The sequence below is a fragment of the Neovison vison genome, chromosome 5 (genome assembly GCF_020171115.1).
Source record: "Neovison vison isolate M4711 chromosome 5, ASM_NN_V1, whole genome shotgun sequence".
NCBI lineage: Eukaryota > Metazoa > Chordata > Mammalia > Carnivora > Mustelidae > Neogale > Neogale vison.
In genome coordinates, this window is record NC_058095.1 from 66,487,306 (window position 1) to 66,512,141 (window position 24,836).

At 47.2% G+C, this 24,836-nt stretch overlaps 1 protein-coding gene and 1 pseudogene across 1 annotated transcript in view; one reads left to right on the forward strand and one right to left on the reverse strand.

Moving 5' to 3' along the window:
* LOC122906806 overlaps positions 1 to 18,144 on the forward strand; it is a 36,506-nt pseudogene extending 18,362 nt beyond the window's left edge.
* LOC122907377 (cytospin-B-like) overlaps positions 1 to 24,836 on the reverse strand; it is a 426,680-nt gene that overhangs the window by 345,969 nt on the left and 55,875 nt on the right.

Sequence of the window (24,836 nt, forward strand, 5' to 3'; positions counted from 1 at the left end):
TGTCTGGGACATCCACTGCCCACCATAGCCTACCTCCGCCTCTGTGGGCTTTTCTCAAATCACACCTTGTAAATTGGTCCATTTTCAGAAAGAGGGCATCACTTGTGCTCACTACAGTGGATCTGTAATTAACTTAATAAAAAAGCAGCTATCAGTGATTGCCAAAGTATATTACAACCCTTTTGGATGTATACACCTATTTTGTATATTCAGTGCATATTTCTGGAGAAAGTCCTTATTAACTGGGAATATTTGGTGCCTCTGAGGAAAAGAACAGAGAAGCGGGATCAAGGGTGGGGTTGGCTTCACCTCTTCTCATGATCCCATTTGTACTAATTGGTTTGCTTTAAAAATATATATATTTTTATAAACATATAATGCATTATTAGCCCCAGGGGTACAGGTCTGTGAATCGCCAGGTTTACATACTTCCCAGCACTCTCCATAGCGCATACCCTCCCCAATGTCCAAAACCCCACCACCCTCTCCTTACCCCTCTCCCCCCAGAAACTCTGTTTGTTTTGTGAGATTAAGAGTCTCTTATGGTTTGTTTTCCTCCCGATCCCATCTTGTGTCATTTATTCCTTCCTACCCCACAAACCTCCCACGTTGCATCTCCACTTCCTCATATCGGGGAGATCATATGAGAGTTGTCTTTTTTCCAACTGACTTATTTTGCTAAGAATAATACTCTCTAGTTCCATCCATGTCATCGCAAATTGCAAGAATTCATTTCTTTTGATGGCTGCAATATATATATATACCACATCTTCTTTATCCATTCATCTGTTGTTGGATATCTAGGTTCTTTCCATAGTTTGGGATTGTGGACATTGCTGCTATAAATATTTGGGTGCACCTGCCCTTCGGATCACTACATTTGTATCTTTAGGGTAAATACCCAGTAGTGCCATTGCTGGGTCATAGGGTAGCTCTATTTTCAAATTTTGGAGGAACCTCCATGCTGTTTTCCAGAGTGGTTGCACCAGCATGCATTCCCACCAACAGTGTAGGAGGGTTCCCCTTTCTCTGCATCCTCGCCAGCATCTGTCATTCCCTGACTTGTTAATTTTAGCCATCCTGACTGGTGTGAGGTGCTATTTCATTGTGGTTTTGATTTGTATTTCCCTGATGCCGAGTGATGTGGAGCACTTTTTCATGTGTCTGTTGGCCATCTGGATGTCTTCTTTGCAGAAATGTCTGTTCATGTCCTCTGCCCATTTTTTTCCTTTTTTTTCCAATTTATTTATTGTCAGAAAAACAGTATTCATTATTTTTTCACCACACCCAGTGCTCCATGCAAGCCGTGCCCTCTGTAATACCCACCACCTGGTACCCCAACCTCCCACCCCCCCGCCACTTCAAACCCCTCAGATTGTTTTTCAGAGTCCATAGTCTCTCATGGTTCACCTCCCCTTCCAATTTACCCAAAAGCACATACCCTACACAATATCCATAACCCTACCCCCCTTCTCCCAACCCCCATCCCTGCAGCAACCCACAGTTAGTTTCGTGAGATTAAGAGTCACTTATGGTTTGTCTCCCTCCCTATCCCATCTTGTTTCATGGATTCTTCTCCTACCCACTTAAGCCCCCATGTTGCATCACCACTTCCTCATATCAGGGAGATCATATGATAGTTGTCTTTCTCCGCTTGACTTATTTCGCTAAGCATGATACGCTCTAGTTCCATCCATGTTGTCGCAAATGGCAAGATTTCGGGGTTTTTTTGATGGCTGCATAGTATTCCATTGTGTATATATACCACATCTTCTTGATCCATTCATCTGTTGATGGACATCTAGGTTCTTTCCATAGTTTGGCTATTGTGGACATTGCTGCTATAAACATTCGGGTGCACGTGCCCCTTTGGATCACTACGTTTGTATCTTTAGGGTAAATACCCAGTAGTGCAATTGCTGGGTTATAAGGCAGTTCTATTTTCAACATTTGAGGAACCTCCATGCTGTTTTCCAGAGTGGTTGCACCAGCTTGCATTCCCACCAACAGTGTAGGAGGGTTCCCTTTTCTCCTCATCCTCGCCAGCATCTGTCATTTCCTGACTTGTTGATTTTAGCCATTCTGACTGGTGTGAGGTGATATCTTATTGTGGTTTTGATTTGTATTTCCCTGATGCCGAATGATATGGAGCACTTTTTCATGTGTCTGTTGGCCATCTGGATGTCTTCTTTGCAGAAACGTCTGTTCATGTCCTCTGCCCATTTCTTGATTGGATTATTTGTTCTTTGGGTTGAGTTTGTTAGGTTCTTTATAGATTTTGGACACTGGTCCTTTATCTGATATGTCGTTTGAAAATATCTTCTCCCATTCTGTCAGTTGTCTTTTGATTTTGTTAACTGTTTCCTTTGCTGTGAAAAAGCTTTTGATCTTGATGAAACCCCAATAGTTCATTTTTGCCTTTGCTTCCCTTGCTTTTGGCGATGTTCCTAGGAAGATGTTGCTGCGGCTGAGGTCGAAGAGGTTGCTGCCTGTGATCTCCTCAAGGATTTTGATGGCTTCCTTTCTCACATTGAGGTCCTTAATCCATTTTGAGTCTATTTTTGTGTGTGGTGTAAGGAAATGGTCCAATTTCATTTTTCTGCAGGTGGCTGTCCAATTTTCCCAACACCATTTATTAAAGAGGCTGTCTTTTTTACATTGGATATTCTTTCCTGCTTTGTCAAAGATTAGTTGACCATCGAGTTGAGGGTCTATATCTGGGCTCTCTATTCTGTTCCATTGATCTATGTGTCTGTTTTTGTGCCAGTACCATGCTGTCTTGATGATGACAGCTTTGTAATAGAGCTTGAAGTCCGGAATTGTGATGCCACCAACTTTGGCTTTGTTTTTCAATATCCCTTTGGCTATTCGAGGTCTTTTCTGGTTCCATATAAATTTTAAAATTATTTGTTCCATTTCTTTGAAAAAGATGGATGGTACTTTGATAGGAATTGCATTAAATGTGTAGATTGCTTTAGGTAGCATAGACATTTTCACAATATTTATTCTTCCAATCCAGGAACATGGAACGTTTTTCCATTTCTTTGTGTCTTCCTCAATTTCTTTCATGAGTACTTTATAGTTTTCTGAGTATAGATTCTTAGCCTCTTTGGTTAGGTTTATTCCTAGGTATCTTATGGTTTGGGGTGCAATTGTAAATGGGATTGTCTCCTTAATTTCTTTCTTCTGTCTTGTTGGTGTAGAGAAATGCAACTGATTTCTGTGCACTGATCTTATATCCTGACACTTTACTGAATTCCTGTACAAGTTCTAGCAGTTTTGGAGTGGAGTCTTTTGGGTTTTCCACATAGAGTATCATATCATCTGCGAAGAGTGATAATTTGACTTCTTCTTTGCTGATTTGGATGCCTTTAATTTCCTTTTGTTGTCTGATTGCTGAGGCTAGGACTTCTAGTACTATGTTGAATAGCAGTGGTGATAATGGACATCCCTGCCATGTTCCTGACCTTAGTGGAAAAGCTTTCAGTTTTTCTCCATTGAGAATGATATTTGTGGTGGGTTTTTCATAGATGGCTTTGGTTATATTGAGGTATGTGCCCTCTCTCCCTACACTTTGAAGAGTTTTGATCAGAAAGGGATGCTGTACTTTGTCAAATGCTTTTTCAGCATCTATTGAGAGTATCATATGGTTCTTGTTCTTTCTTTTATTGATGTATTGTATCACATTGACTGATTTGCGGATGTTGAACCAACCTTGCAGCCCTGGGATAAATCCCACTTGGTCGTGGTGAATAATCCTTTTAATGTACTGTTGAATCCTATTGGCTAGTATTTTGGTGAGAATTTTCGCATCTGTGTTCATCAAGGATATTGGTCTATAGCTCTCTTTTTTGATGGGAACCTTGTCTGGTTTTGGGATCCAGGTGATGCTGGCCTCATAAAATGAGTTTGGAAGTTTTCCTTCCATTTCTATTTTTTGGAACAGTTTCAGGAGAATAGGAATTAGTTCTTGAAATGTTTGGTAGAATTCCCCCGGGAAGCCGTCTGGCCCTGGGCTTTTGTTTGTTTGGAGATTTTTAATGACTGTTTTAATCTCCTTACTGGTTATGGGTCTGTTCAGGCTTTCTATTTCTTCCTGGTTCAATTTTGGTAGTTTATATATTTCTAGGAATGCATCCATTTCTTCCAGATTGTCAAATTTGTTGGCGTAGAGTTGCTCATAGTATGTTCTTATAATAGTTTGTATTTCTTTGGTGTTAGTTGTGATCTATCCTCTTTCATTCATGATTTTATTTATTTGGGTCCTTTCTCTTTTCTTTTTGATAAGTCTGGCCAGGGGTTTATCAATTTTATTAATTCTTTCAAAGAACCAGCTCCTAGTTTCGTTGATTTGTTCTATTGTTTGTTTGTTTGTTTTTTTTTTTTTTTTTTTTTTTTTTTTTTTTGGTTTCTATTTCATTGATTTCTGCTCTGATCTTTATGATTTCTCTTCTCCTGCTGGGCTTAGGGTTTCTTTCTTGTTCTTTCTCCAGCTCCTTGAGGTGTGGGGTTAGGTTGTGTACCTGAGACCTTTCTTGTTTCTTGACAAATGCTTGTACCGCTATATATTTTCCCCTCAGGATTGCCTTTGTTGTGTCCCAAGATTTTGAACTGTTGTGTTTTCATTATCATTTGTTTCCATGATTTTTTTCAATTCTTCTTTAATTTCCCAGTTGACCCATTCATTCTTTAGAAGGATGCTGTTTAGTCTCCATGTTTTGGGTTCTTTCCAAGCTTCCTCTTGTGGTTGAGTTCTAGCTTCAGAGCATTGTGGTCTGAAAATATGCAGGGAATGATCCCAATCTTTTGGTATCGGTTGAGTCCTGATTTAGGACCGAGGATGTGATCTATTCTGGAGAATGTTCCATGTGCACTAGAGAAGAATGTGTATTCTGTTGCTTTGGGATGAAATGTTCTGAATATATCTGTGATGTCCATCTCATCCAGTGTATCATTTAAGGCCTTTATTTCCCTGTTGATCTTTTGCTTGAATGATCTGTCCATTTTAGTGAGGGGAGTGTTAAAGTCCCCTACTATTATTGTATTATTGTTGATGTGTTTCTTTGATTTTGTTATTAATTGGTTTATATAGTTGGCTGCTCCCACATTGGGGGCATAGATATTTTAAAATGTTAGATCTTCTTGTTGGACAGACCCTTTGAGTATGATATAGTGTCCTTCCTCATCTCTTATTATAGTCTTTGGCTTAAAATCTAATTGATCTGATATAAGGATTGCCACTCCTGCTTTTTTCTGATGTCTATTAGCATGGTAAATTCTTTTCCACCCCCTCACTTTAAATCTGGAGGTGTCTTCGGGCTTAAAATGAGTTTCTTGAAGGCAACATATAGATGGGTTTTGTTTTTTTATCCATTCTGATACCCTGTGTCTTTTGATTGGGGCATTTAGCCCATTAACATTCAGGGTAACTATTGAGAGATATGAATGATATGATTCATTGTATTGCCTGTAAGGTGACTGTTACTGTATATTGTCTCTTTTCCTTTCTGATCTACCACTTGTAGGCTCTCTCTTTGCTTAGAGGACCCCTTTCAGTATTTCCTGTAGAGCTGGTTTGGTGTTTGCAAATTCTTACAGTTTTTGTTTGTGCTGGAAGCTTTTAATCTCTCCTTCTATTTTCAATGATAGCTTAGCTGGGTATAGTATTCTTGGCTGCATGTTTTTCTCGTTTAGTGCTCTGAAAATATCATGCCAGCTCTTTCTGGCCTGCCAGGTCTCTGTGGATAAATCAGCTGCCAATCTAATACTTTTACCATTGTATGTTACAAACTTCTTTTCCCGGGCTGCTTTCAGGATTTTCTCTTTGTCACTAAGGCTTGTAAATTTTACTATTAGGTGACGGGGTGTGGGCCTATTCTTATTGATTTTGAGGGGCGTTATCTGAACCTCCTGAATTTTGATGCTCGTTCCCTTTGCCATATTGGGGAAATTCTCCCCAATAATTCTCTCCAGTATACCTTCTGCTCCCCTCTCTCTTTCTTCTTCTGGAATCCCAATTATTCTAATGTTGTTTCGTCTTATGGTGTCACTTATCTCTCGAATTCTCCCCTCATGGTCCAGTAGCTGTTTGTCCCTCTTTTGCTCAGCTTCTTTATTCACTGTCATTTGGTCTTCTATATCGCTAATTCTTTCTTCTGCCTCATTTATCCTAGCAGTGAGAGCCTCCATTTTTGATTGAACCTCATTAATAGCTTTTTTGATTTCAACTTGGTTAGATTTTAGTTCTTTTATTTCTCCAGAAAGGGCTTTTATATCTCTGGAGAGGGTTTCTCTAATATATTCCATGCCTTTTTCAAACCCGGATAGAACCTTGAGAATTGTCATTTTGAACTCTAGATCTGACATATTACCAATGTCTGTATTGATTAGGTCCCTAGCCTTCGGTACTGCCTCTTGTTCTTTTTTTTGTTGTGAATTTTTCCGCCTTGTCATTTTGTCCAGCTAAGAGTATATGAAGGAGCAAGTAAAATACTAAAAGGGTGGCGACAATCCCAGGAAAATATGCTTTAACCAAATCAGAAGAGATCCCAAATCGTGAGGGGGTATTTCTCCCCCCTCACGATTGGGTGAGGGATCTCCTCTGATTGGGATCTCCTCTGATTGGGATCTCCCAATCTCTTCTGATTAGGATCTCTTCTGATTTGGGGATAAAAAGAGGTTCCAAAAGAAAGAAAGAAAAAAAAATTAAAAAAAGAGATTGAATTAAAAATTCAATCAAGAATTAAAAAAGAGATTGAAGAGATTGGGATCTCTTCTGATTTGGGGATAAAAAGAGGTTCAAAAATAAAGAAAGAAAAAAGAAAATAAAGAATTAAAAAAAAGAAAACGAATAAAGAAAAGTATAAAAAAGAATATATATATATATATATATATATATATATTAGATAAAGTAGTTAAAAAACGTTAAAAAAGAAAAGGGTAAAAGTTAAAAAAATTTTAGCAGAAGAAGAGAAAAAAAATCAAAAAGAAAAAAATTAAAATAACTGCAAGACTAAGAAATCACAGGGAGAAAGCCATGAGTTCCGTGGTTTGTTTTTTCCTCCTCTGGAATTCTGCTGCTCTTCTTGGTATTGAAACTGCACTCCTTGGTAGGTGAACTTGGTCTTGCCTGGATTTCTTGTTGATCTTCTGGGGGAGGGGCCTGTTGTATTGATTCTCAAGTGTCTTTGCCCCAGGCGGAATTGCACCGCCCTTACCAGGGGCCGGGCTGAGTGATCCGCTCGGCTTTGCTTTCAGGAACTTTTGTTCCCTGAGCGCTTTCCATAGAGTTTTGGAGGACGGGAATACAAATGGCGGCCTCCTGTTCTCTGGCCCGGAGGAGCCAAGAGCCTGGGGCCCCGCTCCCCAGTGTGCCCTCAGTGAACAGCTCCTAGTAACTCCCGTCTGCCTGACCTCTGGCCACGCTCTGAGCTCACCGAGCCTGCGACCCGTTCAAGGCAACACCGAGCTGTGAGCTTACTGTCGGCTCTGTCTCTATAGCCGGCTTTCCCGTTCCAATATCCGCAAGCTCTGCAACACTCAGACACCCCCGATCCTTCTGTGACCCTGCGAGACCAGAGGCCACGCTGACCCCACGTGGGCTTCGCCCCGGTTTAGCCTCTGGGGCGATGTCCCTCAGCGGAACAGACTTTTAAAAGTCCTGATTTTGTGCTCCGTTGCTCCACCGCTTGCCGGGAGCCGCCCCCCCCCCCCCGGGGTCTATCTTCCCGTCGCTTTGGATTCACTTCTCCTCCAGTCCTACCTTTCAGAAAGTGGTTGTTTTTCTGTTTCTAGAATTGCTGTTCTTCTCTTCGATCTGCCGATGGATTTGCAGATGTTTGCAATCTTTAGATAAGCTCTCTAGCTGATCTCCTGTTAGCTGAAGTAGTCTCAGCCTGCTACTTCTCTGCCATCTTGACTCCTCCCCCTCCTCTGCCCATTTCTTGATTGGATTATTTGTTCTTTGGGTGTTGAATTTGCTAAGCTCTTTATAGATTTTGGATACTAGCCCTATATCTGATATTCTGTTTGCAAATATCTTCTCCCATTCTGTCAGTTGTCTTTTGGCTTTGTTAACTCTTTCCTTTGCTGTGCAAAAGCTTTTGATTTTGATGAAATCCCGATAGTTCATTTTTGCCCTTGCTTCCCTTGCCTTCGGTGAAGTTCCTAGGAAGAAGTTGCTGTGGCTGAGGTCGAAGAGGTTGCTGCCTGTGTTCTCCTCAAGGATTTTGATGGATTCCTTTCTCACACTGCGGTCCTTCATCCATTTTTAGTCGATTTTCTTGTGTGGTGTAAGGAAATGGTCCAGTTTCATTTTTCTGCCTGTGGCTGTCCAATTTTCCCAACACCATTTGTTGAAGAGGCTGTCTTTTTTCCATTGGACATTCTTTCCTGCTTTGTCAAAGATTAGTTGACTATAGAGTTGAGGGTCTATTTCTGGACTCTCTATTTTGTTCCATTGATCTATGTGTCTGTTTTTCTGCCAGTACCATACTGTTTTTTTTTAAGATTCTTTTTTATTTGACAGAGAGAGAAATCACAAGTAGGCAGAGAGGCAGGCAGAGAGAGAGTGAGGAGGAAGCAGGCTCCCTGTGGAGCAGAGAGCCTAACATGGGGCTCGATCCCAGGACCCTGGGATCATGACCTGAACTGAAGGCAGAGGCTTTAACCCACTGAGCCACTCAGGTGCCCCATTACCATACTGTCTTGATGATGACAGCTTTGTAACAGAGCTTGAAATATAATGGTGTTGCCCCCAACCTTGGCTTTCTTTTTCAATATTTCTCTGGCTATAAAAGTCTTTTCTGGTACCATATAAATTTTAGGATTATTTGTTCCATTTCTTTGAAAACAAAATGGATGGGATTTTGATAGGGATTGCATTAAATGTGTAGATTGCTTTAGGTAGCATAGACATTTTCACAATATTTGTTCTTCCACTCCGTGAGCATGGAGCATTTTTCCATTTCTTTTTGTCTTCCTCAATTTCTTTCATGAGTTCTTTATAGTTTTCTGAGTATGGATCCTTGCCTCTTTGGTTCGGTTTGTTCCTAGGTATCTTATGGTTTTGGGTACAATTATAAATGGGATTGACTCCTTAATTTCTCTTTCTTCTGTCTTGTTGTTGGTGTATAGAAACGTAACTGATTTCTGTGCATTGATTTTGTATCCTGACACTTTACTGAATTCCTGTACAAGTTCTAGCAAGTGTGGAGTGGAGTCTTTGGGTTTTCCACATATGGTATCATATCAACTGCAAAGAGTGATAGTTTGACTTCTTCTTTCCTGCTTTGGATGCCTTCAGTTTCTTTTTGTTGTATGAAGGCTGAGGCTAGGACTTATAGTACTATGTTGAATATCAGTGGTAATGGATATCCTTGCCATGTCCCTGACCTTAGCAGAAAAGCTCTGTTTTTCTCCATTGATAATGATATTTGCAGTGGGTTTTTCATAAATGGCTTTGATGATATTGAGGTTTGTGCCCTCTATCCCTACACTTTGAAGAGTTTTGATCAAGAAGGGATGCTGTACTTTGTCAAATGCCTTTTCAGCATCTATTGAGAGTATCATATGGTTCTTGTTCTTTCTTTTATTAATCTGTTTTTATCACATTGATTGATTTGCAGATATCGAACCAACCTTGCAGCCCTGGAATAAATCCCACTTGGTTGTGGTGAATAATCCTTTTCATTTTCTGTTGGATCCTATTGGCTAGTATTTTGGTGAGAATTTTCACATCTCTGTTCATCAAGGATATTGGTCTGTAATTCTCTTTTTTGATGGAATCCTTGTCTGGTTTTGGAATCAAGGTGATGCTGGTCTCATAAAATGATTTTGGAAGTTTTCCTTCCATTTCTATTTTTTTAACAGTTTCAGGAGAATAGGAATTAATTCTTCTTTAAATGTTTGGTAGAATTCCCCTGGAAAGCTCTCTGATCCTGGGCTCTTGTTTGTTTGGAGATTTTTGATGATGGTTTCAATCTCCTTACTGGTTATGGGTCTGTTCAGGTTTACTATTTCTTCCTGGTTCAGTTGTGGTTGTTTATATGTCTCTAGGAATGCATCCATTTCTTCCAGATTGTCAAATTTGCTGGCATTGAGTTGCTCATAATATGTTCTTATAATTGTTTGTATTTCTTTGGTGTTGGTTGTGATCTCTCCTCTTTCATTCATGATTTCATTTATTTGTGTCCTTTATCTTTTCTTTTTGATAAGTCTGGCCAGGGTTTTATCAATCTTATTAATTCTTTCAAAGAACCAGCTCCTAGATTCATTGATTTGTTCTATTGTTTTTCTGATTTCTATTTCATTGATTTCTGCTCTGATCTTTGTGATTTCTCTTCTCCTGATGGGTTTAGGCTTTCTCTGATTTTCTTTATCCAGCTCCTTTAGGTGTAGGGTTGGGTTGTTCATTGGAGAACTTTCTTGTTTCTTGAGGAAGGTTTGTATCACTATATATTTTCCTTTTAGGACTGCATTTGCTGTGTCGCACAGATTTTGAACCATTCTGTTTTCATTATCATTTGTTTCCATGAGTTTTTTCATTTCTCCTTTAATTTCCTGGTTTACCCATTCATTCTTTAGAAGGATGCTCTTTAGTCTCCATGTATTTGGGTTCTTTTCAAATTTCCTGTTGTGATGGAGTTCTAGCTTCAGAGCAGTGATCTGAAAATATGCAGGGATTGATCCCAATCTTTTGATACCACTTGAGACCTGATGTATGGCCCAGGATGTCATCTATTCTGGAGAATGTTCCATGTGAACTAGAGAAGAATGTGTATTCTGTTACTTTGGGATGGAATGTTATGAGTAGATCTGTGATATCTATCTGGTCCAGTGTGTTATTAAGACCTTTATTTCCTTGTTGATATTTTGCTTGGATGATCTGTCCATTTCAGTGAGGGGAGTGTTAAAGTCCCCTACTATTTTTGTATTATGGTCGATGTGTTTCTTTGATTTTGTTCTTAATTGGTTTATATAGTTGGCTGCTCCCATGATAGGGGCATAGATATTTAAAATTGTTAGATCTTTTTCCTGGACAGACCCTTTGAGTATGATATAGTGTCCTTCCTTGTCTCTTACTATAGTCTTTGGCTTAAAATCTAATTGATCTGATATAAGGATTGCCACCCCAGCTTTCTTTTGATGTCCATTAGCATGGTAAATTGTTTTCCACCCCATCACTTTAAATCTGGAGGTAACTCTGGGTCTAAAATGAGTTTCTCATAAACAACCTATTGATTTTTTTTAATCCATTCTGATACCCTGTGTCTTCTGATTGGGGCATTTAGTCCATTTACATTCCAGGTAACTATTGAGAGATATGAATTTAATGCCATTGTATTGCCTCTACAGTGACTATTACTATATATTGTCTCTGTTCCTTTCTGGTCTATTATTTTTAGGCTCTCTCATTGCTTAGAGGACCCCTTTCAATATTTTCTGTTGAACTGGTTTGGTGTTTACAAATTCTTTGTTTTTGTTTGTCCTGAAAGGTTTTTTTTAAGATTTTATTTATTTTATTTGACAGACAGAGATCACAAGTAGGCAGAGAGGCAGGCAGAGAGAGAGGGAGGAGGAAGCAGGCTCCCTGCTGAGCAGAGAGCCCGATGCGGGGCTCGATCCCAGGACCCTGGGATCATGACCTGAGCCAAAGGCAGAGGCTTTAACCCACCGAGCCACCCAGGTGCCCCTGTCCTGAAAGGTTTTTATCTCTCCTTCTATTTTCAATGATAGCTTAGCTGGATATAGGATTCTTGGCTTCATATTTTTGTCATTTAGTGCTCTGAATATATCATGCCAATTCTTTCTGGCCTGCCAGGTCTCTGTTGATTAGTCTGCTGTTAATCTAATGTTTTTATCATGGTATGTTACAGACTTCTTGTCCTGTGATGCTTTAAGGATTTTCTCTTTGTCTCTAAGACTTGTCAATTTTACAATTATATGACAGGGTGTGGAGCTATTCTTACTGACTTTGAGGGGGGTTCTCTCCTGGAAACTCCTGGATTTTGATGCTTTTTCCCTTTGCCATATTAGGGAAATTCTCTACTATAATTCTCTCCAATATATCTTCTGCTCCCCCTCTCTTTCTTCTTCTTCTGGAATCCCAATTATTCTGATGTTGTTTCATCTTACGGTATCACTTATCTCTCGATTTCTCCCCTCGTGGTCCAGTAGTTGTTTGTCTCTCTTTTGCTCAGCTTCTTTATTCTCTGTCATTTGGTCTTCTATATCACTAATTCTCTCTTCTGCCTCATTTATCCTAGCAGGGAGAGCCTCCATTTTTTTTTTATTGCACTTCATTAACAGCGTTTTTGAGTTCAACTTGGTTAGGTTTTGTTCTTTTATTTCTCCAGACAGCGTTTCTCTAATAACTTTCATGCCTTTTTCAAGCCTGGATAGCATCTTGGGAATCATAATTCTGAACTCTAGATCTGACATATTACCAATGTCTGTATTGATTAGGTCCCTAGCCTTTGGTACTGCCTCTTGTTCTGTGTTTTTTTTTTTGTTTTTTTTTTTTTTTGTGGTGAGTTTTTCCGCCTTGTCATTTTAATCCAGATAAGAATATATGAAGGAGTGAATAAAATACTAAAAGGGTGGCAAATACCACAGGAAAGTGTGCTTTAACCAAATCAGAAGAGACCCCAAACCATGGGGGGAAGAAAGCGGGTAAAAAGAAGATCAGAAAAAAAAATTAAACAGTAAGCAAACAAACAAATATATATATTAGACTGTTGAATAGAACAGGGTCACCCACTTAATTTTGGGAGTATTTTGGTCTCTTAGAAGAAACCACCTCCCAAAATTTTAAAGAATGAAAAACATAAGGGTAAACACAATGAAGGGATGGAATATGGTTATAAAGATGAAAAAAATTTTTAAGTTTCTATAAAAGGAGTTGATAAGGATAAATTGGTTGGGAGAATAAAGAAAAAGAAATTGGAGACAATTTGCTCAGGCTGGAAACTATAATAAAGCCCTGTGCTAGATTTAGGGTATATTTTGATCTATTAGAAGTTGTAACCCATATTTTTTTTAGAAGAAAAAACCCTATGTGTAAACAAAAAATAAAGTTAGATATAATGAAGGATAAAATATGGTTTTAATAATGAAGGTTCCAATTTTTTTTAATGAAAGGTATTGTTAAGAGAAACTAGTTAAAAACGTTAAAAGAGGAAGGGGTAAAAGTTAAAAAAATAGTAGAAGAAAAAAACAAAATTAAAAAAACTTACTAAGTTTGCAAGACTAAAGAATCATGGGGAGAAAACCATGAATTCCCTGCTTTGCTTTCTCCTCCTCTGGAATTCCGCTGTTCTCTTGGTATATGAACTTGGTCTTTGCTGGATTTCTTGTTGACCTTCTGGGGGAGGGGCATATTATAGTGATTCTCAAGTGTCTTTGCCCAAGGTGGAAATGCACTGCCTTTACCAGGGGTAAGGTTAAGTTATCCGCTCGGGTTCACTGTCCCTGAATGCTTTCTGTAGAGTTCCAGGAGTCGGGAATGAAAATGGTGGCCTCCCAATCTCTGGCCCAGAGGAGCCGAGAGCATGGGGCACTACTCCTCAGTGCGCCCTCAGAGAAAAGAGCTCAATCACTCCCATCTCCCTGGCCTCCAACCTGTGACCAAACTTCTCTGTCTCTGGCACACGGCCCTGCCTGGAGTCTCTGAACCCCACCAACCCATGAGTTCTTCCAGGGGGGTCTCCCTGGATCTTTTGGGGTCCCTGCTCACAGAGCAGTGGCCTGTGCCACAGATCACAATAAGGTAACCCTGAGCAGAGAGCTCGCTCCTCGACTCCATCTCTGTAGCCAGCTTCCCCACTCTAATACCTATGAGCTCTGAAACACTCAGATAGCCCCCATCCTTCTGTGAGCCTGAGAGACCTGAGGCCACGCTCTGCTGGCATGGGCTTCACCCCGGCTTAGCCTCTGGAGCAATGTCACTCAGTGGAGCAGACTTTTAAAAGTTCTGATTTTGGGACGCCTGGGTGGCTCAGTTGGTTGGACGACTGCCTTCGGCTCAGGGCGTGATCCTGGAGTCCCGGGATCGAGTCCCGCATCAGGCTCCCAGCTCCATGGGGAGTCTGCTTCGCTCTCTGACCTTCTCCTCGCTCGTGCTCTCTCTCACTGTCTCTCTCTCTCAAATAAATAAATAAAATCTTTAAAAAAAAAAAAAGTTCTGATTTTGTGCTCCATTGCTCTGCTGCTAGCCGGGAGCTGGCTCCTCCCCCTGCGGTCTATCTCCCCATAGCTTTGGAGTCACTTCTCTGCTGGCCCTACCTTTCAGAAAGTGGTCAGTTTTCTGTTTCTAGAATTGCTGCTCTTCTTCTATTCGGTCTCCTGTTGGATTTGTAGGTGTTTGGGATGGTTTGATAAGCTATCTTGCTGATCTCCTGCTATCTGATGTTGTCTCAGCCTGCTATTTCTCTGCCATCTTGAATCCTCCCTGGATTGACTTTTTTTTTTTCATGTATTACTTTTAAAGAACCCCTTTGTATTGGTGAAACAAAAACTTGCTTTTTTCCTTCCACACTCATTAGAGTCATTTTAACCATAAATATTATGTACTTTAATTTTAAGGAAATGACATGAATACAAAACAACACTTACCCATTATGAAAATATGAAATACAACAGAACTTTATAAAGTTTGCTGACTGAAGAGGCTGTGGGGCCTCAGAGGGGGTCATTAAAGGCCTTGGTCTCAGACAGAAAGGGTTCACATTCCAGACGTATCCTTGCCTTGCTGAATGACTCGGGGCAAGGGACTTAACTTGGCTGAGCCTCCATTTTTCCACGTGCAAAATGGGCATGGTGACACTCTCCCTCAGAGTGATTTTATGAGAATTTTTGTGAGACAAGCCACATAAAACTCTAGCTCCTTGTCTGGCACAGGGGAGCTCTAGATGAAATCATCATTAGTATGCTTGAGAAGTTCCCAACAGGGACGGAGGACTCTCCCTCATGACAGGGACCATGCACATGTGTTTGGAGTCACAGTGCCGTCTGCTTTTCAAAAGCCCTACTTTTTTTTTTTTTTTTCATTTCTTTTAATACAGAGAGCGGTGAGGTCCTGGCATGTCTTTACAAAGAGAAATGCAAATTGTCCTCACTCGGGGGTGTGGAAAATACAGTAGAAGAATTGCAGCTGATGTTGAATCAGCCTTTAATTAGTTGGGGGGCTAGGGCCCAGTGAAGGCCAGGCCTGTACTCCCCTCTCTCCATGGTAAATAAAACCCAGCCAGGACCAGGGAGCCCACCAAGGATTTTGAAAACACTTGGCCTGTTTTGCCATTTCTTTCAAGCAGACAGCAGTAAAAGGTGTTCTCACCAATTACTCTGCTCACCTGCCTTGCTGATCAATCAGAAAATGCATTTAATCACTTTGCATCTATAAGAGGATCCCCCATCCTGCCCCCCACCGTGATTAGACTTATGCCAGAAGCTTAAAAAAAAAAAAAAAACATTTGGGATGGATCTGGGAATTGGAAATAAAAGCCATTATATCACAGGACACTGCCTTTGGCCATGACCACTGGACAGGGTTTTATATGGCTCTGAGAGCAGTGCCCTCCTGTAAAGTGGACTGTGTGCTTTTGCCAAGATGTGTGATTTCAGAGGGCTGTTGGATGGACTCTGATGTCCTCTGTGGTCTCGTGGCAGAGAATATCAATCAACGCCCATTGCCACTACATATGGCTGATGGGAGAGGGCGGGGAGAGGAGAGCAAGACAGAGCGTGTGCTTTGCATTAGGTAACCCTGGGTCCCTGCACAGTCTAGCCACAGGGCTTGATGGGGCTGCCGTGTGTAAGTCGGTCCCCAGTGGTATTTGGGATATACCTGTATTGAAAGATTGCTGCTTGTTTTACTGAAACTCAAATTTCATTGGGCATCCTGCATTTTTTATTTGCTAAATCTGGCAACCCCAGGCCTTGAGCAAATTTCTCAACTTCTTTGAGCCTTAGTTTCCCAGATGTAAAGTGGAACGACTGTAAAATCAGCCACAGTGTTAAAGTGAAATTTGTACAACACCTGGATTCCAGAGCTGGACATAAAATGAGCTGTTCAGGAGATGGTACTCACTACTGTTAGTTCCCAAACAGATGTTTTTGTCCATTTCAGCTATATTGTCACAGGTGATAATAAAGGTAACATTAAGTTCTACGATTATACCCTGTCCATTGTTACCTGGTAAAGCAACTTCAGACTGAGCTCCATAATGATCCTGTCATTTTCCAAGGTCCCAACAGCTCCCCCCACCGAAAAATCAAACTATCCTCCAGACTGCACTCTAAAAGGTGAACTTTTTATTGTAAGGTAACTTGCTAATGAATCCAGGGCTGGCTCAGTGAGTTAATCCTCTGCCTTCAGCTCAGGTCGTGATTCCAGAATCCTGGGATCGAGCCCCATATCAGGCTCCCTGCTCAGTAGGCAGCCAACCTCCCCGTCTCCATCTACCTGCCTCTTTGCCTACTTGTGACCTCTCTCTCTCTGTGTCAAATAAATTTCAAAAATCTTAAATAAATAAATAAATAAATAATAAAAATGAATGGTAAAATAAATTAAAGAGTAAAATTAATAAAATAAAATGAATAATTTGCAAATAAAATATTAAAATTATTTAAAATAATAATAAAACTAATAAGAAAATAAATAAATTGATAATTGCCCAGGTTACATTTCAAAGCAGAATTTTCAGGACACCCGACTGGTTCAGTGTGTTAAGCATCTGCCTTCTCAGGTCATGAGGCCGGCGTCCTGGAATGGAATCCCGCATTGGGCTTGCTGCTCAAAGGGGAGTCTGCTTCTCCCTCTGCTCGGTCCCTCCCCCATACTTGTGCTCTCCATCTCTCTCTGACAAATATGTAAATAAAATCTTTAAAAAAATTTCAAGGCAGAATTTTAGAAATAACCTCTAAAAAGTAGAGCTGCCCGGATGGCTCATGCGGTGGAGTGTGTGATGATTGGTCTCAGGGTTGTGAGTTTGAGTCCCCCCTGGGTGTAGAGATGGAATAAGGCATGAGAAATAACCTCTAAAAACAAAGAATTTTGTCATTTTTCTCTACGGATAGATAAAAATCTATATCCACATTATAAAAATATGTGAGCCATGTTATGTTGGGACTCCCATTACTGAACAATTGGAAAGCATGTTCAAATACAGAGGATCTTTGATCAAAGCAAACTGTTGGACTATTACTGGTGGGATTACAGTTCAGGATTTCAGAAACCCACCTCCAAGGCTTCCCATATGGGGTGGGGGTTTGTCCTGCTACTCCAAGAACACAGCTCGCTCCTGGCCCCGGGGGAATCGTTTTCAGCAGCAAAACGCCAGGCCAAGTTTTCAGCCTCCTGTGCCCCCGGCAGCATGTCTGTGGCCTCAGAAACTGTCATTGCTTGAAGTTTCTCTGTGTGCACCTGGTGTGGGTTGGGCCGTGAGCAGATGAAAGCTCTGGTACTAGGCCAGCCCTGGACACAGGGAAGGGTAGATGCCACCCACTCGTGCAAGCAGGTACAGGGTCCCACCAAACTGCTATGCAGATGAGGAAGAGACTGACTAGGACACAGCGGGGGTGATCTGCCCACTGGGGACCTGACATGCAGCCAGGAGGAAGGGCAGGATCTAGATGGCCTCACTGTATCCCTAGGTCGCTGCTCCTCCCCTCTTTCCTATCTGCCCTGTGTCTCAGTGTGTGCGTGTGTGTGTGCGTGCATGTGTGTGTGTGTGTGTGTGTGTGTTGTCAGTCCCCTCTATTTCCTCTCCCCTCCCACCTCCTTCTGCAGTGCTGCCCCTTCTCTGCTTCTCTGTCTGCTTGCTGCCCCATCTTTCCCAACTACCTGCCACTGTGTCCACAGCAGTCAGCATCATCTCTCAGCCCCCAGGCCACCTTTCTTGCATGCTCAGGCCAGCACCCTTAAAGCCCAAGCTGTACTTCCTGGGAGAGTGGCAAAAGGGGGCCCTGTGGGGGACAGGGGTCCACCCCGCCTATGGGCCACACTGCAAATGTAGCTGTCGGGGTCAGGGCAGGGTACAGGGAACGGGCCCCGCTCAGGCCCCAGTCCCAGTGTGGGGACTGCTCAGCACCTTCTCCCCCTTCCCACCCTTCTCCAGCAAGCTCTAAGACCTGAACGGATGAGGGACAGTGAGGGCCTGAGTTCTAGCCAGGCCTGCAAGCCTCTAGGACCCAGCTCTCAGCATGGACTCAGGGTGGCACCAGCCTACCAGCTGGGTGACCTGGGACAGGCGGTGAATCATCTGCGTGTCTCAGCGTCCCCAACTACGGAACAGGGAAGAGAAGACTCCCTACTTCTTAAAGCGCCTCTGAGGACTCGATAGGGATGAACAGACATGAAGAACTTGGCACGGCAGTTACCTGCAGTCAGTGGTGAGAATTCGGTTCTGAGTGGCAGCAGCAGCGAGAGAGAAAAGCCCAGGGAGCACCGGGATCACAGTTGTAGCTGACAGGCGGGCTTATCACCCATTGCTGTGTGGACCCACACATGCCAGGGGACCCCTGGGGTCTCTGTGAGAGAGTATTACCAGAAACAATTGCCCTTTGGGTTTCAGTGGGTGCTTGTGGGGACTGTCCAAGGAGACTCCACACCGGGTGCTGTCAGAAAGTAAAGAAAGTTCTGTGAATGGAATCCAGTCCGTGGGATCTTCAGGGAGAATAGAGGAGAGACTCAGCTATAGATGTAACCCCAGACGCGGATGTGCCAAGTGTACACGAAGAACATGGCAAGGGCAGGCCAAACACTGTCAAAAGAATGATGAACAAAAGGCAAGACATAATGCCCACTTGGACCTTCACCCTGTTGCTGGATTAATCAAAATGGTGAAAGAACCCTAAAGGTCTTCAGAGCGTCTCCTAGAGGCCAGAGTCGCACAACATGTGAGCCCACCGTCCAAGATGTCACCCAGAACGAAAGGGCCTGACACCCAGAGGAGGAGGCAATGCAGGCACTTGCCCAGGAAAGAGAAAATGCGTGTAGCCCTGCCATGCCCGGCTGACGGATCTGCAGGGGCACGGCTATGAGACCAACTCTTGTCCCTTAGTGCTTCAGGCCCAGCCAGGGGAGATGGTTGGCACCCACTGCACTCCCGTTCCCCTTCCTCAGTTCAGCTTTCAAGCCTGAGAGATCTGTGAATCCCCCAAGGGTTGGGAACGAGGGAGTCAACCCCTCCCCAGCGCCTCTGCAGGCCTGATCCTTGCACTGGGCGGCGACCCAACAGAAGCTGTGCGCGTGCACAGGGGTTCCTGCACGCGCGCTCACTCCTCAGGTTCCAGGTTCTAAAGCTGTGTCCTGGCAACAGGCCCCACATTGTGCTCTAGGCCTTCAGCCGTGACTTGGCAGCTGAAGGAGAGCACTGCGAGCTTAGTTTGTTAACCTCAGCATCTGGCCTTACCCGACTGCTCTATGGGTACCACCTTGAGCAGGCCGTGCCCCTCCCCCCATCCCCGGGCTCTGCGGGGTCCGCACCTGCCAGGAGGGCTGGTCCGCCCCCACCGGGCTCACTGTGGCCGCAGACATCTCTTGGAGCCCAGGGCTCGTCCGGCGGTCCACGCCCCGGGGTCCACTCACAGGCGGTCCTCCAAGTACCCCGCAAGTTGGCAACCACGCTCAGTCCTAGCAGCTTGGAGAAGGTACTCCGGGATCCAGGCGACCCCGCGCTTTCTTCTGGGGCTTCTCACCTCCTCCTGTAGGTGGGGCTGCCGGCTGAAGTCAATGCTGTCAGATGCCGGATCACAGATGTCCTGCCGCTGCCGCTCCGAGTCCATTGTGGACACGGTCACCCCCTGTGTGCTGCAGGGGGTGATCACTGGGCTGCGGCCCTCAACACCCAGAAATGTCCATGATGTCTCCACAGCGGAGCAGGTGTGCAGAGACCACAGAAAGGGCGGCAAAGAGACTCCCAGAAAGGACCCTAAAGCCACTGAGGCTCCACAGGGGGCATTTAGGCCCCTGGGGGTCCACGGAGGCCTCTCTTCCTTTGTGCCCAGGCCTGGGCCTCTGCTGAGAGCCGTCCCCCAGAAAGAGAGCTCAGAAGACCCATACAATAAGAAGTCCCCCAGCTCCCATAGGAGCTCTTGTCCCACTCGAAATGCCATTACCAGTTCTTACAGTTCCACCAGGGGCTGCCACCCGGTGCAGAGGAAGAGGGGTCTGCCCACAAGTCAGGCCTCACGGCCCCCGAGGTCCCCCAAAAAAGTCTGCCAAGAGAGCCCCTTGTGTCCTGCCGGAGTGCCTGCACTTCGCCAGAAGAACCAGCCGGAAAAGGATGCTGATACCACCACGGGGCAGAAGGCAGCGCACAGGAACTACTCATCCCCAGCTGACTGTTCCAGGCCCCGAAAACGCAAGTTTCCTCTGCTGCCACACAGGCGAGGGGAGCCTCTGAGGCTGCCATCACCCCCTGAGCCGGGGTTTCGAGTGACTGCAGAGGACCTGGACCGGGAAAAAAGAGCTGCTCTCCAGCGCATCCAAGATGCTCTTCGAGGGGACACAGAGGCCACCTGCAGCTGTGGCCCAACTAGCCCATCCAGTGCCTTGGCCCTGCCTGCTGCAGTGGCTGCTCCTCTGCCAGCCTCTGACTCCCAGGTCACCACCACGGAGTGCTCCCGTTCTTCCCAGCCTCTCCTCTTGGGGTCTCACCCTGGCATCAGTGGGAGCAATGCTGCATCTACCCCGGCCCTCTCGAAGCCATCCAGGGACATCGCAGCCTCAGTCACAGCTCCCCCAGGGCTGCCTGCGCTGCCTGGAGGTAATGGCAACCCGGGATCCACTGCCCAGGCCCCACTCGGGGCTGTTGGTGGGCAGTGGCCCGGAGCCAGCACTCTTCAAAGCTCTCCCCCGCATGGACAGCCGGCAGCTCAGGCTCCAGACCAACTCCAGGCCCTGAGCACAGCAGTAGTCCAGCTGTCCTTGGGCAGTGGCACCCAGGCGGGTTATGTGGTTCCCTTACCCGCATCTGCCTCCCAGGGCACCCGTGCCAGTACCCAGCCAGGTTCGGTTACCTCCTCTGTACTCGCCACTGGCGCAGCTGCTGCCCCTGGCTTGACAGCTGCCCCCCAGATGCCTGGTGCTGTGTCCCATGCTGGGCCCAATAGCCAGCAGCCCCGGCCCCCAGGGGGCAGCACAATGACAGTCCCCATCAGCATGGGGCTTTCGGCAGCACCCCCAGGTTTGGGGAGAGGAGATGATGTCACAGATCTGTGCTCCAGGTTTGGGGCTCTCTGCATCGCAGCAGCAACAAGCAGGGCCCCACGCGGCCCACAAGGCTCCAGGGCAAGATTGGGCCTGAACACAGGAGGCCGCCCACGCCAGAGCACCCTGTTGGGGACCACTGGAGCCAGCACGATGAACCAGCCTGTGTCGGGAGCCCCGAGTGCCCCTCCCTTCAGTCACATCCCCAGGCACCTGACCAAGCGGAGGACCACATCAGATGGCTGCAGCACTTCCAGCAAGGCTGCCTGCAGGGACGGGGGCGTCGTGGCCTCTCCTCCTACCGGCACCGCCTCCCTGGTCAGCACGGCCCACACCAGCCTTGCCACCAAGACCCCCTCATCCCCTGCCCAGCTATTGATTAAGTGCAAAAGGGCTGCACCGTACAACAAGCCATCTTCCTCCACATTACAGCTCACTGCTGCTGCCCCTGGCTTGAAAGCGGCCCCCCAGCTCCCTGGCGCTGTGTCCCACACGGGGCCCAACAGCCAGCACCCCGGCCCTCCAGCTGGAAGCACAATGCTGGCCCCCAGCAGCATGGGGCTTTCAGCAGCACCCCCAGGTTTGGGGAGAGGAGATGATGTCGCAGATCTGTGCTCCAGGTTTGGGGCTCTCTGCATCGCAGCAGCAACGAGCAGGGCCCCAAGTGGCCCACAGGGCTCCAGGGCAAGCCTGGGCCCGAACACAGGGGGCCGCCCACACCAGAGCACCCTGTCAGGGACCACTGGAGCCAGCACGACGATCCAGCCTGTGTCAGGAGCCCCGAGTGCCCCTCCCTTCAGTCACATCCCCAGGCACCTGACCAAGCAGAGGTCCACATCAGATGGCTGCAGCACTTCCAGCAAGGCTGCCTGCAGGGACGGGGGCGTCGTGGCCTCTCCTCCTACCGACACCGCCTCCCTGGTCAGCACGGCCCACACCAGCCTTGCCACCAAGACCCCCTCATCCCCTGCCCAACGACTGATTAAGTGCAAAAGGGCTGCACCGTGCAACAAGCCATCTTCCTCCACATTACAGCCCACTGCTGCTGCCCCTGGCTTGAAAGCGGCCCCCCAGCTCCCTGGCGCCGTGTCCCACACGGGGCCCAACAGCCAGCACCCCGGCCCTCCAGCTGGAAGCACAATGCCGGCCCCCAGCAGCATGGGGCTTTCAGCAGCACCCCCAGGTTTGGGGAGAGGAGATGATGTCACAGATCTGTGCTCCAGGTTTGGGGCTCTCTGCATCGCAGCAGCAACGAGCAGGGCCCCAAGTGGCCCGCAGGGCTCCAGGGCAAGCCTGGGTCCGAACACAGGGGGCCGCCCACGCCAGAGCCCCCTGTCGGAGACCACTGGAGCCAGCACGACGAACCAACCTGTGTCGGGAGCCCCGAGGGCCCCTCCCTTCAGTCACATCCCCAGGCACCTGACCAAGCAGAGGTCCACATCAGATGGCTGCAGCACTTCCAGCAAGGCTGCCTGCGGGGACGGGGGCATCGTGGCCTCTCCTCCTACCGGTACCGCCTCCCTGGTCAGCACGGCCCACACCAACCTTGCCACCAAGACCCCATCATCCCCTGCCCAGCTATTGATTAAGTGCAAAAGGGCTGCACCGTGCAACAAGCCATCTTCCTCCACATTGCAGCCCACTGCTGCTGCCCCTGGCTTGAAAGCGGCCCCCCAGCTGCCTGGCACCGTGTTCCATGCTGGGCCCAACAGCCAGCACCCCGGCCCTCCAGCTGGAAGCACAATGCCGGCCCCCAGCAGCATGGGGCTTTCGGCAGCACCCCCAGGTTTGGGGAGAGGAGATGATGTCGCAGATCTGTGCTCCAGGTTTGGGGCTCTCTGCATCGCAGCAGCAACAAGCAGGGCCCCAAGTGGCCCGCAGGGCTCCAGGGCAAGCCTGGGCCCGAACACAGGGGGCCGCCCACGCCAGAGCCCCCTGTCGGAGACCACTGGAGCCAGCACGACGAACCAACCTGTGTCGGGAGCCCCGAGTGCCCCTCCCTTCAGTCACATCCCCAGGCACCTGACCAAGCAGAGGTCCACATCAGATGGCTGCAGCACTTCCAGCAAGGCTGCCTGCAGGGACGGGGGCGTCGTGGCCTCTCCTCCTACCGGCACCGCCTCCCTGGTCAGCATGGCCCACACCAGCCTTGCCACCAGGACCCCCTCATCCCCTGCCCAGAGATTGATTAAGTGCCAAAGGGCTGCACCGTGCAACAAGCCATCTTCCTCCACATTACAGCCCACTGCTGCTGCCCCTGGCTTGAAAGCGGCCCCCCAGCTCCCTGGCGCTGTGTCCCACACGGGGCCCAACAGCCAGCACCCCGGCCCTCCAGATGGAAGCACAAATCCGGCCCCCATCAGCATGGGGCTTTCAGCAGCACCCCCAGGTTTGGGGAGAGGAGATGATGTCACAGATCTGTGCTCCAGGTTTGGGGCTCTCTGCATCGCAGCAGCAACGAGCAGGGCCCCAAGTGGCCCACAGGGCTCCAGGGCAAGCCTGGGTCCGAACACAGGGGGCCACCCACACCAGAGCACCCTGTCGGGGACCACTGGAGCCAGCACGACGAACCAGCCTGTGTCGGGAGCTCCGAGTGCCCCTCCCTTCAGTCACATCCCCAGGCACCTGACCAAGCAGAGGTCCACATCAGATGGCTGCAGCACTTCCAGCAAGGCTGCCTGCGGGGACGGGGGCGTCGTGGCCTCTCCTCCTACCGGCACCGCCTCCCTGGTCAGCACGGCCCACACCAGCCTTGCCACCAAGACCCCCTCATCCCCTGCCCAGCTATTGATTAAGTGCAAAAGGGCTGCACCGTGCAACAAGCCATCTTCCTCCACATTACAGCTCACTGCTGCTGCCCCTGGCTTGAAAGCGGCCCCCCAGCTCCCTGGCGCTGTGTCCCACACGGGGCCCAACAGCCAGCACCCCGGCCCTCCAGCTGGAAGCACAATGCCGGCCCCCAGCAGCATGGGGCTTTCAGCAGCACCCCCAGGTTTGGGGAGAGGAGATGATGTCACAGATCTGTACTCCAGGTTTGGGGCTCTCTGCATCGCAGCAGCAACGAGCAGGGCCCCAAGTGGCCCGCAGGGCTCCAGGGCAAGCCTGGGTCCGAACACAGGGGGCCGCCCACGCCAGAGCCCCCTGTCGGAGACCACTGGAGCCAGCACGACGAACCAACCTGTGTCGGGAGCCCCGAGGGCCCCTCCCTTCAGTCACATCCCCAGGCACCTGACCAAGCAGAGGTCCACATCAGATGGCTGCAGCACTTCCAGCAAGGCTGCCTGCGGGGACGGGGGCATCGTGGCCTCTCCTCCTACCGGTACCGCCTCCCTGGTCAGCACGGCCCACACCAACCTTGCCACCAAGACCCCATCATCCCCTGCCCAGCTATTGATTAAGTGCAAAAGGGCTGCACCGTGCAACAAGCCATCTTCCTCCACATTGCAGCCCACTGCTGCTGCCCCTGGCTTGAAAGCGGCCCCCCAGCTGCCTGGCACCGTGTTCCATGCTGGGCCCAACAGCCAGCACCCCGGCCCTCCAGCTGGAAGCACAATGCCGGCCCCCAGCAGCATGGGGCTTTCGGCAGCACCCCCAGGTTTGGGGAGAGGAGATGATGTCGCAGATC